At 39.6% G+C, this 19227-nt stretch overlaps 1 protein-coding gene across 1 annotated transcript in view; it reads left to right on the top strand.

Annotated features, from left to right (window-relative positions):
- The first annotated feature begins 410 nt into the window (after positions 1–410).
- caln1.L (calneuron 1 L homeolog) overlaps positions 411–19227 on the top strand; it is a 186530-nt gene continuing 167713 nt past the window's right edge. The window contains exons 1-2 of the mRNA XM_041582260.1: positions 411–657; positions 764–1093. The gene's annotated coding sequence lies outside the window, so the exon portion shown is untranslated. The remainder of the gene's footprint in view (positions 658–763; positions 1094–19227) is intronic.

The following is a 19227-nucleotide window of genomic DNA, read 5'->3' on the forward strand; positions in this document are numbered from 1 at the left end:
TAAAGACATGAACATTGTACAAGACAAAGCATTTAGCTGTCAGCATCACCAGGGTTAATTCACGGGGTCGCCGGCTCCTGTGTGTGACGGAAGGAGAATGTTAGAATGAGCATATAGGGTTCTGTCTTCTCTTACAGTCCCTATTCAGTATCATTCCCTGTGTTCAACCTGCTTGCAATACCAGCTGCCAGTGCATGGGAACATCACACACATGAACTGATTATTAATATCATTGCTGCTGCTTCTTTTATAGATGGCATTTCTTTTCTGTTTCTAAATGCAAGGCATCTTGCCTTAAGTGGGCAGCTGTAATCCACTTTATACTTGATGTCAGCACCCAGCCTGAGAGATCCATATAAACCCCTCTGTGAAGTCCTCCTGAACCCCAAATCAGAGGCATTCAATGCATTTTTATTGTAATAGTGTCTTCTTTATTATGGAGTGAATATATATTTACAACAAAAACAAGTCAGTAGTGCAAAGCTCTGGGATATATATATATATAATAGAATAGGTGGGTCAGAGCCAGTGTGCTGCCAATCAGCAAAGGGGTGGGTTCCAGGAGTTAGTAAGATAACCACACCCACCTGCCATTTCAGAAAAGACACAGAGCAGAGAAGATAACAAAATGCACTGCAAAAACTCTTAATCTCATAGGTAAAACTTTGTTTTTCTCAGGTTTTAACACCAGATACTTTATTATAAAAGTAAAATAATGCATGATACACTATATTTCATCAAGCTTTTATGTCTCCTTTAACAGGCTGCAGGACTCTATACAGGGATGTGATATTGTGGAATGGAGTTTAAAGAGAGTTCACCGTCCAAGCTCCTGGCTAAATGGAGTGCTACTGCTGCTCGGTGCACAACACATGACTGATTGGATCACTTGTGATACACACGCAAGCTAACAGGGACAGGTCGTCTTCCAAGGTGATGGCAAGGAACAGTGCTTGGAAAAGGTGTCTGGCTTGAATGCCCCCTGCCAATTGAAGAATTTGATTCACCCAAAGGGACTGGAAACTGGTCTAGATCGCCGATCTGGAAAAATCTAATTGTACCCAAAAGGATTAAACAAATAAACCACACACAGGTTAGTCACTTTAACCATTCCTTTTTCTCTGTTCATGTTAAATTTTTGGCTTTGTAAAAATTTTCTTGGCAAACAACAGGGCTACAGTGGCACATAACAGGTTAATCCATCTCAAGTCTGAGAGCCGATTCCTCCCTTTAGCAAGCAGGGATACCAGATGCTCTCCTAAAACCTGTTGTCATTGTGAGCAGGAAACCCTTTGCATCCTGATTGCTGGATTACAGTATCTGTTTTAATTGCAGCTATATTTTGATTTGCCTTAGCATTAGAGCATATAAATGGCAGCGCACTAAAGTATAGCTCTGCTGATTAATGCACCAATGTAGAGGGTGTTGTATGATGTACCATAGGCATCAGCACCTCAAATTTTATGTCCATAAGGTTTCATTTTGCTGTACTAAAGTAATACACATTCAGCTTTCAATACATTTGCAATAGTAGAGAGAAAGGAAAGCCTATAAATGGTCACTTATGGGTATAAAGCATGGCGTCAATTGTATATGTTTCTCCAGGATATCCATTATAAGTGGATTTGTTCACTATACCCTCCAAATATTTCATGGTTGTTTTTTTAAATCAAGGGGGACTATGTGTCGGAACAGAAATAAAAGAACATTTTAATTTACAGTTATTAAATCCTAGTTATTAAATCTTAACAACAATTTAAAAGTACAGGTATGGGACCTGTTATCCAGTATGCTAGGGACCTGGGGTTTTTCCAGATAACGGATCTTTCTGTAATTTGGATCTTCGTCCCTTATGTCTACTAGAAAATCAAGCATGGCGTCAATTGTATATGTTTCTCCAGGATATCCATTATAAGTGGATTTGTTCACCATACCCTCCAAATATTTCATGGTTGTTTTTTTTAAATCAAGGGGGACTATGTGTCGAAACAAAAATAAAAGAATATTTTAATTTACAGTTATTAAATCCTAGTTATTAAATCTTAACAGCAATTTAAAAGTACAGGTATGGGACCTGTAATCCAGTATGCTAGGGACCTGGGGTTTTCCGGATAACGGATCTTTCTGTAATTTGGGTCTTCATCCCTTAAATCTACTAGAAAATCATGTAAACGTTAAATAAGCCCACCAGGGTGGTTTTGCTTCCAATAAGGACTGATTATTTCCTAGTGTGGATCTGTTTTGTTATTACAGAGAAAAAGGAAATCATTTTTAAGAACTTTGATTATTTGGATAAAATGGAGTTTATGGGAGATGGCCTTTCAGTAAATCTGAGCTTTCCAGATAACAGATCCCATACCGTAGCACTATGCAAATGAAGATTTATACATACAACTATATTGGCTTCCTCTTAGTCTGCTGAAAAAAAAATATCTGTGTACACATCCTGCTTACCCCTCTTTTGTCATTCAAATTCCAACCCTCTCCCCATCCACCTACCTGCCTGGCCATCACATCTATTTTTCTTGTAAATTTTAATAGAATAACTGGGGGGCTGCTGGATAAACATCCTCTCCAAAGCCGCCAGTGAAGATGCCTCCATGCCCTCCAGCTGCCCATAAAATAACACAGCAGCAGCAGTCAAGGTTGTCTGGGGATACTGGTAATTGTAGTTCAACTGTCAGAGTGCCAGAAGACATCCCCACATTTATCTGTGGGACATTAACTTGTATGTTTTCCCTGTGTCTCTATGGTCTCTTTGGACTCCATCCACACTCCAAAAACATACAGTCAAGTTAGTTGGCCAGTGGTGGAATTGACTCAAGTGTGTTGTGCAATTGTTATATCTAAAGTTGTGAGCTCCACTGGGGCAGGGGCTGATGAATGGTCTCTGTTAGCTTTATATAAAGAAAGCATAAATAAAACCTTAAATAAATCTAATGGGGGAACTTGACAGTGAAGTAACGGACAATCTGGCCATAAAATGGGATTTCTCAATAAAGACTGACTGTGTTTGTTTGGCTGAGAGATCTCCTGCTACCTGTCAGCTAAGTGCTGAAATGAATGAACCACAGAAGGTGAGTAGAGTGTGTGGGCATCTGAAGAAAATACTATAAAATAGAGTATATTTTTATTGGATTTGATTTACCAATCTGCTTTAAAATGCTGAAAAATGGAATTGAGGCCTTAAGTACTCCATACAAAAGTAATATAATGCATTTTCATACTTTTTAAAGTTTAATATCTAATGCCTCACTACAAATTTTTTAAAATTTTTTTTAGTTTGGGCAGTCTCTCCCTCTTAAAAGCCGCATCAGCGGTCGACAGTTTGAAACCAAGGCACAGGAGATGTTCATACAAAGTAATGCTATTAAGCAAAGCGGTAAAATACCTTTTATGGGTAGAGGTGAACAAGATAGGGACCACCGTGTGGGGTTTACCTTGACGTGGTATGGTGGCTTATCAATTTTATGATCATAACTTTGTAACAAAAAAACCCTGTTTTTTAAATTTACATGCACTTGCATATTTACTTGAATTACTTAGACAGGGCTCTAAATATTTTGAAATTTGCCTTAGGTGTGTACCCACAACCCCCCCTTTTTTGTAAAGTTTTATTTGTCCGATGAAGAATTTTTGCAGCTCCTTTTAAAAAATCTTTTCTGTTCTGAAATGGCAGGTGGGTGTGGCTTACTGACTTCTGAGGCCACCCCCTTGTTGACTGGCAGCATGCTTCCTCCATTCCACCTAATTTGTCACATGCAGTATGTAGTCGCAGACCCTGCCCTGCCACTACTGTTTTCTGCTGTAACTCTGTCCTCACTCAGTAATAAAGAAGCACTTCACACAGCAATAATGTCTGAAAGTTAAGGTTTACCAATACTGAATTGTCTTTAATGAACTTCAGAATGGGGTAAAAGGGATCCCTTGGGCTGGGTGCCAAGAGCAAGCAAAGAAAGGGGTGTTATTTCCCTATTATTATGCTTCCCAAGGCGATATGCCTTGCAGACATTGGAAGCCCTCTGAAAGAAGCAGCACGGCAAGCTCAGCAGTAGCTGCTATGAAAAAATCCCACATGCTTGCACTGTCTTTCGTGTTCTGTCACCCGTGGAGACCCAGCAGTCCTGTTTACACTATCATTTCTTGGAGGTGACAGTTTTAGGTGAGTGGCTTTTTAATTACAAAAGAGTGAAGGGTAGCACCATTAATAGAAATATGAAACCAGGTTAGTGGTGTGCAGGGTCAAATGTTATGCGAACAGGTCAGAAAAAGTAAGACCCATGAGTTGCACCTTCCTACTGAAATCCTGCCATGATGTTAAGATAAAACTAGTGATGCTGAATAAAATACAGTCAGCATTAAAGGCTTTGTCCTGTTCAATGTACATGTACATTTAGTAAGCTAACCTATTGGCATTTACTCTGTGAGACCTAATGGAGCTAAACCTTCAAGTGATTTTGATGTTAGAGGATACCGTGCCTCTACACCAGTGTTCCCCATTGAGTGGCTCGTGAGCAACATGTTGCTCTCCAACCCCTTGGATTTTGCTCACAGTGGCCTCAATGCTTAGTTTTCAATTCCTGTCTTGGAGGCAAGTTTTAATTGCATAAAAACTAAGTTTACTGCCAAGTAGAGCCTCCTGTAGGCTGCCAGTCCACATAGGGTCTACAAAATAACAAATCACAGCCCTTATTTGGCACCCCCCAGACTTTCTTCCTTCTTGTGTTGCTCCCCAAATTTTTTTACATTTGAATGTGCTCATGGGTAAAAAAAAGGTTGGGAACCCCTGCTCTACACCCATATAGGGTGGCAACTGGTTGCTGAAAATGTCAGTTGCACCTGGGTTGCTGGCACTGCACATAAAAGGGTATGTCTGGAAGAAGAAGGTGAATATATGGTTACATGGTTATAATTTTTACACACAACAAACATGATTATTAACTGGCATAGAGTAAAGTATATGGCAATCACTAAGCTTTAAAGGAGAACTAAACCCTAAAAGAATATGGCTAAAATGCCATGTTTTATATAATGACCTTATTGCACCAGGCTAAAGTTTCAGCTTTTCAATAGCAGCAATGTTCTTGAAATTTAAACTTGTCACAGGGGTCACCATCTTGGATAGTGTCTCCAACACTCATATAGTCAGTGGGCTCTGAGCAGCTGTTGAGGATCTGAGTTTAGGGGTGGTTGCAAATTATCAAGCAGACAATGAGGTTGGCCTGTAATATAAGCTGATGCTAGAGGGCTGATTATTAAATTCTGATGCTAGTTGCACTGGTTTCTGTGCTGCCATGTAGTAATTATCTGTATTAACTACTAATTAGCCTTATATTGTGACATTTGTATGCTATGTGTATTGTATATTCAGTAAGCTCAGTAACTGCAAGCAGCAGTGAATCAGCAGAAAAGAAGATGGGGAGTTACTGGGGCATCTTTGGAGACACAGATCTTTACTGCTAAATGGCTGTGGTTGCCTTGGGCTGGTACAGAAGCCCAAAACCTAATGTACAACATTTCTAGCCTACTTGTTTAGTTAGGCTTTAGTTCTCCTTTAAGCACAGGGGACTGCTGTACTGGCTGGCACATGCTTAAATGGAACTACTTGGAGTGATCTCTAGCCTGCTGATCAGGCTTTATTGAAAGAATGATGTTCTGCTAAAATATGCCATTTATTGCACTTGCTGACTTGTTAGGCACTTCATCAATTTCTTTATTGACATTGATGCGGGTGTCGTGGGAAATGTCACAGACTAGCAAATGGAACGCAAAAAATGAATATGTTTCTGTAGTCTTCTTGAACTAAATATTACAGAGTATCTATGAACCAAGTGAAACTATTACTTGCTGTTTCCAAATCATACCAGGTAGGTGTACAAAGTATTAACCAGTTGTACTTTCTGGAGAGTGGGCCATGGTTTTCTTTCTTTGGAACAGGGAATAACAATAATCATCATGTTTTTCATCTGTGTTGGCTAAGCCAGATATTTTCTAGACTAGCTGCAGCCTAACTGGGTTTACTCATCTGATGGTTTGTGTCAGTTTGAAATCTGATGGTTTGTGTCTTTTGATTTTTTAATGTTTAATGACATTTTTTATAGATAATTTACAGCTAGTTCTGGATATACAGTAGCAGCTTTGTGAAAGCATGTACGCAGAGGCAGAGCATGCATCAATATGAGCTTGCATCAGATTTTTCCTTGCTACTACTACATATGGCCACAGAAGCTTATACCCATATACAAAGTAAATATTATCTGACATAGTTTGAGATCAGTACAACTGATATCCAGTTGTCTATGAGATATTTGCTATTTAAAGGGGAGGTATGCTGCCTTGTTTAACATGAGTTCAATGAATAGGGCTTGTGCTGAACATAAAATACATACAAGTCAACAGCTAAACAGGGCAGTTGAAGCTACTCCATATTTGGTTCTTGTAAGGTAGATAATTAACTTACCTGTATACAACTCCTCCCTTTCCCCTTTGTTGTTACTGTTTTGTGAGCAGGTGTCCATTATGCAGACATATTATCTGTGCACCGGTTATCACATTATCTACATTGAAAGGACCAAACATAAAGTAGCTTAAGTTTCCCCTGTTTAGCTCAAGAAATAACAAAATTCATACATTTTTGCCCTATTCAGTAAACTCATGTTGAACAACGGGGTACACTGCCGCTTCAGTTATAATCTTTATCACTACTGTAACTCATTTTAGACATTAATGCATGTTGGATGATGTTGAAGACTCTGTAGTATTTGTACATCAGTATTTTTAAAGGGATACTGTCATGGGAAAACATGTTTTTTACAAAATGCATCAGTGCTGCTCCAGCAGAATTCTGCACTGAAATCCATTTTTCAAAAGAGCAAACAGATTATGTTATATTTAATTTTGAAATCTGACATGGGGCAAGACATATTGTCAATTTCCCAGCTGCCTCCAGTCATGCGACTTGTGCTCTGATAAATTTCAATCACTCTTTACTGCTGTACTGCAAGTTGGAGTGATATCACCCCCCCCCCAGCAGCATAACAAAAGAACAATGGAAAGGTAACCAGATAGCAGCTCCCTAACACAAGATAACAGCTGCCTGGTAGATATCAGAACAGCACATAATAGTAAAAGCCAAGTCCCACTGAGACACATTCAGTTACATTGAGTAGGAGAAAAAACAGCCTGCCAGAAAGTAATTCCTTCCTAAAGTGCTGGCACAAGTCACATGACTGGGGCAGCTGGGAAGCTGACAAAATGTCTAGCCCCATGTCAGATTTCAAAATTGAATATAAAAAAATCTGTTTGCTTTTTTAAAAAATGGATTTCAGTGCAGAATTCTGCTGGAGCAGCACTATTAACTGATGTGTTTTGGAAAAAACATATTTTCTCATGACAGTATCCCTTAGGTATCTACAATACTGTTGTTTAATATTTGGCTCTGTAAACATCACCCATACATTCCCATACACCAAATTAAAAGTCAAATATAATTTAGAATGTTTGAAAGTTTATAGTTGCTTGAAATGTTTATCCTTGCTGTCCTGTAGGAGGGCATGCTTGAAGTATTAATAAAAAAGCAAAGAGAAATTTGTGCGCTTCTTGTCATTTTCTGTGTAGGAGTTTATCAACTAAATGATTGCCTAAATGGGTAATTGTCCCTCCTGTTACTTTGAGTTGCGTGCTGTTTGGAAGAAACGAGTTCCCTGAGAATGGGCTTTGTTTTGCTAAAGGTGATGAAGACAGCTGGGGACTGATTTTCTCTGTCTGACTTTCTCTGACAGACTTGCAACAGACACACTTTACATCTTTTTCAATCTTCATTACCAGGGGGTCCCAGACAGTATTTAAAAATCAAACTACACACACAGCTAAGAAATATTTGTCTGGAGATTATAATAACTTTCAGTAGGTGCTGACAGAGGCCAAGTTCCAACATGCATCCTGTAGATCTAATAGTTATATATTCCTGTGCCAATTTATTTAAGATGCTGCCCAAGCTCAACTCATGTTCTTATGTTTAATCACAAGACATCAACTGCCAAATTAAAGGGGAACTAACGTCTAAAATAGAATAATGCTAGAAATTCTGTATTTTGAATACTAAACATGAACTGCACCAGACGCCTAATAAAACAAATGATTTATGTTTTCAAAGTTGGCCGCAGGAGATCATCATCTTATAACTGTGTTAAACATCTCTGCAAGACCATGCACATGTTCAGTTTGGTCTGGGCTTTTGTTTGGTGGCGAAGCTTAGGGATTGTCATAAATGATCAAAACAGCACAAGTCAAATAATTTCTGCCATAGAAGCCGATACAGCAAGACTGATTAATAATCAGAATATGTAGACTACAATGGATCTGCGGATACAAATGTCTACATGGTCGCCGGCTGTTCTACTGGGAAAAAAACAAAGCTGCTCCAGTACTGGGAAGTCCCTCCCCCCTGCCATTTGAAAGTACAATTGTTTCCCTGCAGAGCAGTTAGGGACTGTCCGCAGCAGTCAGAGCAAGTAAAACAAAGGGAGAATTTAACTGCGTACAGTCAGGTTTCTTATAAAAGCGCTACATTTTTTTTAAAATTAAAGTATATTGGAGATAGATTGTCCTTAACTCTTGAGCAAATCAGACAGAGCATTAATGTGTATATTTTCAGGCAGTCTTCATTAATGTTTCCAAAACATAAGCATCAAGCTATGGAAACCAACATATACCTATATGTTTTGATTTAGAGTATATTGCTGTGCTATAGTTACATAGAATAGTTAGTATACTTGACATGATCCACACAAGTTAATGAATTAAAAATAGCATATATACAAAATGTTTTAAAGATCAGACAGAAGCAAGGGTAATTAATATGCCTAAACTATGGGGCCAATTTACTGATATTCATATTTATTTCTTTTCATATTTTTAGCACTAAAATTACTCGAAATCACTCTAAATCGAAAAATATGTAATATATTAAACGAAAAAAAAAAACCACGAAAAATGTGTAATTTATTAAAAAACACTAAAAACGCTAAAAGCTGATAAGGTCTGGAAGAAGTCAATGGGATTTGTCCTTTTACAACTGCAAAACCTTTCTTTAATTCAAGCTTTTAGAAAGTGTCAATTTTTTTTCACTTGCATGAGGATTTTGATGTAATAGTATTCAAATTAGCTCTGCATTTTTTGTCTGCATTAATTGTCAGGGGTATATATGCAGATGTACAACAAGATCAGTAATTTCAGTAGTACAAACAAATACTTTTTCCACATACTCATATGATTTCCTGAGTTAGACACTGATATATAGTTCATCATCTGCATTACTTTATCACTGCCTCGGAGAATGTCTTTGCCTACAAATGTTTATGAATTAATTCAACACCTTAATAAGATTAATATTATTTTAACCATCTCTGTTTAAAGTCAGATGAAAGGAACAAACTGTTATGCATTATTCATTACTTTCTGTTTTTTTTACTCACAAACAGCATTTTAGCAGGGAAACTGTCTGCTGCAATTTTACTGTACAAAATACAAGTTAGAGAGGATGGAGCATAAAGTTAATAACAATGGTACCTGCACTGTCACTCAAGTAATTGTAAATCTTGATTCCTACGCCAGATGTGCGTATAATTGGGACATGTTCACCAACTGAGTAGTAACTCATATTGAATAAAATATATATAAAACTCACAAATCAAAACATGTTCCATAGGAATTTCTGTTCCTGTTCTTAACCTGGATATGTTTAGAAACTAGGAGCTGGTAGTGGTACACAATAATAATATTATAACCTTTATGTGCTGGAATGCATGCTGGTATATATTATAAACCAAGGCACTGATAGTAATTTTTAACTTGACCTGTTGACTGAAAAATAAGGATTCAATGAACAGGGTGCTGTTACTGATGCTGAAAATGAAAAATAAACATGAAAGGATTATTGTGAGTCAGTTGTGGGTACAATAATTCACCATAACGCATATCGTTAGACTTTTTTTTGTTCTCACATTTGGTGGGTTTTTAAGCCATTAACCTGAGCAAATGAACAGCTGACTGGCAGTTGCAAATGTCACTAGGGACAGTTAAGGGACAGTTCTGTTCCCCTTGTTGACTTGAAATTAGTAAACATCAGCACATTGCGCATTAAGTTCATTTGAAATCCACTGAGGAAAGAGTCTTCATTAGTGTTTTGTTTGTGCCTTACATGAGTTGAGATTGTAAGATGCTTTAGTTTGTTTGTAATTACACATTTCCAAAATATGGCGGCTTGGTACTTTGCACATCGCTTGGTTTTATGCCTCTTTGTGTTTGAAATTTTTTCCCTTGGCTTGTCACGAAATTGCTCCCATGGGCAGGGACTGAAATAACGCTTAAATATACTCCGTGGAAAAAGTTGGCGCTACAGGAAAAAAAGAAAATGATATCCTATACCGTTAAAAGGACATTAAAGGGAAACTATCGGGAAAATGAAAATTCAATATAAGCTCCCCCATACTGAAATAAGAAGAATTCTAAGGACAATGAATTAAGAGAGACATGATGTCTGGTGATTTAATAGCGTGAGCTCTAATACATCTTCTAGGCAAAAGGAGCCACCTATAAGATATATTAAATCATTCATCTCACACCCAATTCCTGAATGAAGACAGAATGAGGAGAAACAAATGCTGAGAGAGGAATAGTGAGGATAAACTTGATTATTTCAGAAACAGTACAGAATTTTTAATGAATTGTATTCAGAAATGTTATTATTTCAGTATGCTGAAGCTAAAATGCTTAAATTTTCATTTTCACAATAGTTCCCCTTTTATCTAAGCTGTGCAGAATACTATATCAGGGTAGAGTAATTTGATTCCTTGTCACATCCTTGTGTGTTACTTTGCTGCTTTTTCCATTGGATCCTTATTCTATATTCTAGGTGTCTGCTGCATTCTCCTACCAGGGATTTCCCTTGACTTATATTCAGTGCACAATATTAAAGTATTAGAATAAAGGAGATTCTATGCAGTACTGAAGACAAAAACAAAACAGTTTTACTGTTTTGTATTTATAAATCATTAAACAGCTTTAATCTTTAATCAATTATTAAAAGCTCTGCTTACAATCCTTCAGAACAAGTCCTCACGACTGACTGACATTCATTGCCCTGACATCTCATTCAGTAATCATGTGACCCCATAGAAAATGCGCTACTGTAGGTTCAATTTTATTTCTCCATTTATATAATAAGACATGTATCTGTTAAGGCTAGAAAAGCAAGTGATTTCATAAAAAGAATAGTCTCGTGTAATGAAATCTCATGACAATGACACCGGAGGTGTATTATAGTACTATTTATGGGATCAGGGTATCTAATATAACCCCCCCAAAAACTAAAATAACAAAAAAACCTGAACGTTTCCAAAATACATAAAAATCTTGAAGAATGGCATACTAATGTAACTGAATTTTAATTAGTGAAAATAATACATTGTAATGTGCTGGAGATATTCTCTTTTTTGCTTATTTACCTATTAAAAACGTACAAAAGCATATTAATAGCATGCAGGCATCAAAAACTGGGGTAGGTAGAAGAGACATGTGTCTAGGGTGCAACAGTGGTGGTGATGGTGGGGCACTAGGCACATAGCTCTTCTGTCTGGATATTAAAAGATTAGTAACACCAGAAATAATTAAAGGTAGCCTTCATGTGTACCTAAATAAACTTCTACTGGATTTTATGGGGAAGATTTATCAAGGGTCGAACAGTCAATTTGAATTCGAATTTTCGAGTTTAAAAATTCACACATTTGAATTTTAATCCCCCTGTTCGAATGTCAATTTAAATATGAGATTTATGACACCTTGACCATGGAAACAGTTCTAATTAGAATATTTGCCACCTCAAACCTGCAGAGTTCATGTACAAGTCAATGGCAGAAGTCTGCTGAGCCATTTGGACATTTGAGGTTTTTTTTTCGTGAGAAAAATGTCATTCTTACTAATTGATTATGATTCGAATTTTGGGGTTGGGAGCATTATATCGAATAGTAGCCATTCGGTTTTTTTTCTTAAATAACCTCCCAGTCGAATTGTGAGTATATTCGAATTTAAAAATATTCACATGAATTTGAAAATTGACCTTTGTTAAATCGGCCTCTATATGTCTGTTTGGGAGACTGCTCTTTCTCTGCATATTTTCATACTGTAAAGAATATATAGAACGATGGAAATCAAAGTGGGAATTCTCCTTTAACTGTGGATAGAGTAAGTTTCCAAATTTGAGTGGGGAGGGGTATGTGTTTGTGTTAAACAACTCTCATATAAATCTCTATTTAAAGGGCACCTGTTGGGTAAAAATGTTATCCCCAACAAAAGGTGCCTGCTAATAGAGCACGCATTCTGGTTGGGGATAACAGTAGGCTACCTGCACCGGGAGGGAGCTCCCAGTGTGAACAGCCATGTCCGTTCACTCGCATGAGCATAACGCGCATGTGATGTCACGCCGTAATGAGCAATTTGAGGCAACTTTTCATTTTGCCGGTGTCAAAGTTGTGTTTGTACTTGACATGCAGTTGTGTCTGTTTTTATGCATCAAGTACTATTGTGATGGACACAGTTTGTAGCGTGGCCACAATTAGGTTGGGGTTATGGTGAAAATGTTGCACTGTGGTTGAAAAACATAGCAAAAATTTCACTTTGCACATTAAACATGCATTTATAAATGAACACTTACATCCCTGTTACCAAATATTCATTGTCTGCTTAATAAACGACTGTTGTCAGAATTATGTTGTGTGAACATTTTACTCGATATACACTACTTTGATACAGCACAATGTCTATTGATTTTCTTCCTGATTTATAACCTGTTTATGGTGTCGCATGGGACACCATCTATCATAGGCTTAAACATCATAAGTTTGAAGTTATGTCTTATTTTCTAAGCAAATAATAAAGCCCCAAGCAATTCTCCATGATTTTGGATATGGAAGGTTCTTATCATTCGCTTGCCTCAGTATCCTCTATGGCAGCCATTTTTTTTTTTTTGCTGTGGCTTAAAAAAATCCACCTTCTCATTGTTTTGGCTTATGTTTTCATCAGGTGAGGCACTACATTTTTTGCGCCACTGACAATTTCAATGACTGCCCCCTTCAGCAAGTATGCGGTCTAAAAACGAACTCTATTTGTGTGCACCAATTTTAATCTCAGACCGAAGCAATCATTATTGTTTTGCATTATTCACCAGTAACCAGTGCATACAGCTACCATGATTCTAAATAGAAACTGTTCATATCTGGGATATGCCAATATAATTGCTGTCAACATCTTAATATGTGTAATTGAAAGTCTTTTTTTGTCTGTTTTTGTTGACTCATGCAGACTTTTATGCAATTACCATATTTATTGGGTTTGAAACACATTTGATCCTGCGCTCAGTGATTTTATGTTAAACATAACATCATTTCACATTAGTGTGTACAATACTTGAAAACATTTGTTCAATTACATTGTCGCTGTAGGGCATTGTCTGGCAGTTTGATTAACAAGCTTATGTGACTGTTGCTAAATTTTGTATGCATATGCATGAAAAAACATATTTTAAAACATCACATAACACAATATCCCTGGATTAAGTGTAACATTATTATTTAGAATGCTATTTCCCCATCAATAATGATTCAATATTAGTTGGTTCACCTGGCTAGAATGCAGTTGTCATAGGATGATTCATATTATTTGGAACTACAGTGATCTATTACATCTATTACAGGTAGCTGTTCTGTAATAATAGTACAATACCTTCTAGTTGATATTGACTAACCCAGCTTGGAACCATGGAGAAGTGACTAACGCTGGCTATGATTCGCCAATGTGACGTCATTTTGTTACTTTGCCGATTTACTAACGGACGCAGTCGTCACTTCGCTAGCGAAGGAGATAGACGCTAGCATTGCTTCTCACTATAACGCCAGGTGAATTTTGGATCTGGCAAATGGACGTAACTCCGCAAATTCACTAAGATGCGGATTTTACTGAACGTTACCTCTTTCGCCAGACTTGCCTTCGCCAGCTCGGACCAGGCAAAGTGCAATGGAGTGCGTAGGACTTCCTCAATTTTTATTGGAAGCATTTTCCTTAAAAATGTTTTTTGGGTAACCGGGTTCCCCCATACATTTTCTCACATATGGAACACAAACTATACAATGGGCTCATGTGTTGGGCATTATAACAACTTTATTTTCTTTATTAAGGTTCCCTGGACTTGTGTAGTGTAATGTAATGTATTTGCTGCAACATATACGTCCATTAAACGTTATGATTTCCCGCCGTATGGCAATTAGCCTGAACGAAGACCTCTAAGGAAGTTGTGCTAAGCATAATTGAATACTAGCGCATCTTCTCTTTGATTGCTGACATAATGCTAGCGAAAATTCGCCAGCGTTCGACTCCCTGGACACAACTTTACACTTTAGTAAATTAGCGTTGTCTGAGCGATTTTTCGCCTGGCGAAGTGTAGAAATGGGTGCGAAGCCGTCACTGGCGAATTTTCGCAGGTTAGTAAATTTCCCCCCATGTTTATGGATAAACATGGATGGTATGGATTATGACTAGGTACAATATATGGATTATGGATAGGTACATTTTAACAGTTTACAGGGCCATCACACAAAAACCTTCAAAGCAATACAGCCAACTCACACAGTTTTACCTTGTGACACATAATTAAGGACACTCTAGGTATTTCCCCAACTAGCTCACAAAACAAACTAATGAAAAACAAAATAGTATTCCACATATGCAGATATATCCACACAGGGATTTCAAAGTTATTGGAACTTGTAGATTGTAAATAGGATTATATGCAGTAGGCAGGCATTCAGCTCTTTTGTGTTTTCTAATTATTTTCAAGGATAGATTGAAATTACTATTTTTTCTGTATTCAGTTCATATTTAATTTTAAATTAATAAATTCGTTTTAAATATACTTCAATCGTTTACCAAATATCCCAGCCTGCCTTTACACATTTCAGTTATACAGCACCCATCCTTTTCCTTCAATTTACTAACCTAATTGCTAGGATCTGCTGGGATTCATGGCAGGAGCCTAGGAGAATTGTCTGATTTTTTTTTATCCTCATTTATTCTTAGGTTTTCACATTGCCCTTCCATCAAAAGCCAGCAGCATTATTCGTCAGCTGAGCCCTATTTAAAGCCTAGCCTAAACATTGGCCTCTGATAACTTGAACACTGTAACTTTTCCCTAATTCTTGCTCATGGTCCTGTTTTTGCTCCAGTCCTGTAAATGCTCTAGTCTTGTTCTTGATCCAGTCCTGTTCCTGCATCTATGCAGCCTAATCTTGTACCTTCGCTTGCTCCATCCTGCTCCTACCTTTTCTATTCCTGACTGGTCACAATAGCTAGTCCTTGCCTTAAGGACTCACCACCCATCTAATCCATTACACTGATGGAAATTATGTTGTTTGTTTGTCACACTAAACCATTCCTACTGATTTATTGTCAACAATTTATTGGTTTCTTTAGATCAAGTTGCAAGCTATTGACCAGTGTATGGATCATGCTGACCAATTTCTGGCTGGAAATTGTCCAGATATCTAGCTTGTTAGAAAATCTCATCAAATGAGGACAGCATTGTTGTGTTCATGCATTCCTCTACTAAAGGGTTTCCCTATCCGATCCCAATGGCAAAATTAGGCTGATCTCATGGTGTATGCCCAGCCATACTGAATATCTTTCATATTTCTCTAAAACAAACACACTTTAAACTTTATTTTTATTCAATTCATTAGAATTCACCAAAAAATAATATCAATTAATAAGGTGTTACTGGAATAAGCAGACCATTCTTTTTTTGTCATCAGAAAATATGACTTTTGACTATTATCTAGGAGAAATCAGACTAGACAGACTAGAACCAGGAAATGTTCCCATTAAACTATTGTGATTAGTTGTTGGTAACTGTATTTTCCTTAAGGAATTCACTACCACTCAATAAAACTAAGAAAGCCAATTGGATGAGTGGATAAATGTGTTCAAGAATAATCAGAAAGTCCAGTTGCTTTAGACTTATTTCTGCTAGATACTGTATATCATTACCTGGATGAATAAAAATCTTATAGACATATTGTTACTCATTTTGTGGAGAAAACACTGATACTGGTAAGGGACTGTGAGAGGACAGCGAGAACACTTGCGGATTACAGAAACCATTTGTGCTTTAACCTATGATTCTGACATCATTTATGACTGGTAGGTCAGTTAAACTGAGAAACAATTCACGGAAAAGGTAATGAAACCCACAATGGAAAAAAAGATAGCAAGATTAATGTAAAGTATTTCACATACTGTATACAGTATGTGAATTAAAAAAAATTATATATACACAAACATATTGTCAGGGAACCGGGAGTTCCCTCTGGGGAGTTGTCCGGATATAGGAGGAAGCCCCTCAGGAGGGATCAGGATCGTGGTATCCAGGGATTCAGCAGAAGGGGTAATAAAGTTCAGGCAACAGGTCAAAAGGCAGGCAGAATATAAACAGAGTCCAAAGTCCAGGCAGGGGGTCAACAACAAGAGATCAATCAATAGAATACTCAGGGATAACAGCAACAGGGAACCCAGGAATCTAATCAGGAACAAGATCCTATTTTCGGGCGCCATCTTGGCGCCTCAGGCGTCCTTTTAAAGGGGTTTTTTGGCGCCCTTGCGTCGGCGTCAGCACGTCTGCGACCGACGCGCTGCGCCTGCGTCCGTCGCGCCGTTGTGACGTTTTCGCGCCTGCGCACTTGCGAGCAGGCGTTTCTGCGCCGGCGCCGCTACCCACGTGGCGGCCATGGGCGCCGCCATTTTGGGAGCGGCGTCGGAAGGAATAGCTGCGCCGCCCGGAGCTCCTGGTCCTGCTCCGGGCGGCGATTGTGACAGTACCCCCCCCTCACGGGGGGCCTCAGGACCACCGGGACAAGGCTTCTGGGGAAACTTGGCGTGAAAATCCCTCACCAGACGAGGAGCGTGAACATCACGGTGTCCTTCCCAGGAGCATTCTTCAGGACCAAAGCCCCTCCACTGAATGAGGTACTGAAGGGACCCTCTGGAGATCCTGGAGTCTAAGATTTTCTCCACCTCGTACTCGAGTTGACCCTCCACAGAGATGGCAGGAGGAGGAGATTGACCGCCAGAGAACCGGTTGGTGATGGCGGGTTTCACCAGAGACACGTGGAACACATTGGGGATTCTCATCTCTGGTGGAAGCTGAAGTCTGACAGCCACAGGGTTGATTATCTCCAAGATGGGAAATGGACCCACGAATTTTGGACCCAACTTGGGAGATGGTATCTTCATCCGGATATTCCTGGAAGAGAGCCAGACATTATCACCCACCTTGTAGGGAGGAGAGGATCTTCGACGACGATCCGCGAAAGTCTTATGAACAAGAGCGCTCTTCTCTAGGTTCAACTTGGTAGCAGCCCAAATAGCAGACATATGGGCTGCGGAATCGTCAGCAGCCGGGACGTCAGATAGTACAAAGTCTTGGGGAAAAGCTTGAGGATGCTGCCCATACACCGACATGAACGGAGATCTTCCTGTAGAGGAATGACAAGCATTATTATGAGCGAATTCTGCCCATGGGAGGAGATCAGACCAGTCATCCTGGCAGAGGGATACGTGGTTCCTCAGGAACTGTTCCAGGGCTTGGTTGACACGTTCAGCTGCCCCATTCGTCTGCGGATGGTATGCAGATGAAAACTGAAGAACAATTCCCAGGTCCTTGCATAGGGAACGCCAGAATTTGGCAGTAAACTGGGTGCCTCTATCGGAGACGATCTCCACCGGGAAACCATGCAGGCGGAAGATGTACTGGATAAATAACTGGGACAACTCCACCGCAGAGGGCAACTTCTTCAAAGGGATGAAATGGGCCATTTTGGAGAATCGATCAATAACAACCCAGATCACAGTGTTCCCACAAGAGGGAGGAAGTTCGACAATGAAGTCCATGGACAGGTGGGTCCAGGGACGGGAAGGAACCAGCAAAGGCTGTAGTAACCCACTGGGGCGAGAGTGGCTTGACTTAGATGTGGCACAAACATTACAAGCAGCAACAAAGTCCTTCACATCTTTGCGGATATCAGGCCACCAAACCAGGCGTCGTAAGAGTTCAAGAGTCTTAGCTGGGCCAGGATGTCCGGCTTGCCTGGAGCAATGGGTCTGTTGCAGGATAGGCAGACGCAGCTCAGGAGGAACAAATGCCATTCCAATGGGTGTATCAGAAGGAGCAGAAGACTGACCAGCCAGGATTTGGTCGGCAAACTGTGGATACAGGGAGGCAATAATCTTGATTGGAGGAATGATTGGCTCTTGTCTCTCAGGAGAGCGGTCCACCGGAGTGAAGCTACGAGACAAGGCATCGGCCTTCTGATTCTTGGAGCCTGGGCGATAAGACAAGATAAAATTAAATCGAGAGAAGAAGAGAGCCCACCTTGCTTGTCTGGGGTTTAGCCTCTTGAGGGACTGGATGAACTCGAGAGTCTTATGATCAGTGTAGATCTGAACAGGAATCAGAGAACCCTCCAGGAGGTGACGCCACTCTTCAAGGGCAAGTTTGACAGCCAAGAGTTCTCGGTTCCCGACATCGTAGTTCTGCTCTGCGGACGAGAACTTCTTGGAAAAATAAGCACAGGGATGCAACTTCCCATCAGCGGGGTGTCTCTGGGACAGGATGGCTCCAGCTCCGACTTCAGAAGCATCAACTTCGATGCAGAAGGGTAGTTCAGGATTGGGGTGTCGGAGGACAGAAGCGGACGTGAAGGCCTCTTTCAAGGACTGAAAAGCTTCAATGGCAGATGGAGGCCACAAGCTGGCTTTACCCCCTTTCCGGATGAGGGCCAGGATAGGTGCAATGCGGGAAGAGAACCCCCGGATGAACTGCCGATAATAGTTAGCAAATCCGATAAATCTCTGGATTGCCTTGGTACTCAGCGGGATAGGCCACTCCTGGATAGCAGACACTTTCACGGGATCCATCTCAAATCCCTCAGGAGAGATAATGTATCCTAGGAAGGGGATCTTGGACACTTCGAAGACGCACTTCTCCAACTTGGCGAAGAGAGAGTTCTTCCTCAGACGAGAGAGTACCTCCTTCACCTGGGAGCGATGGCTTTCTAGGTCTTTAGAAAAGATCAGGATGTCGTCCAGGTACACGACTACGAACCTTCCTAGGAGATCCCGGAA

This window comes from Xenopus laevis, chromosome 2L (assembly GCF_017654675.1).
Source record: "Xenopus laevis strain J_2021 chromosome 2L, Xenopus_laevis_v10.1, whole genome shotgun sequence".
Lineage (NCBI taxonomy): Eukaryota > Metazoa > Chordata > Amphibia > Anura > Pipidae > Xenopus > Xenopus laevis.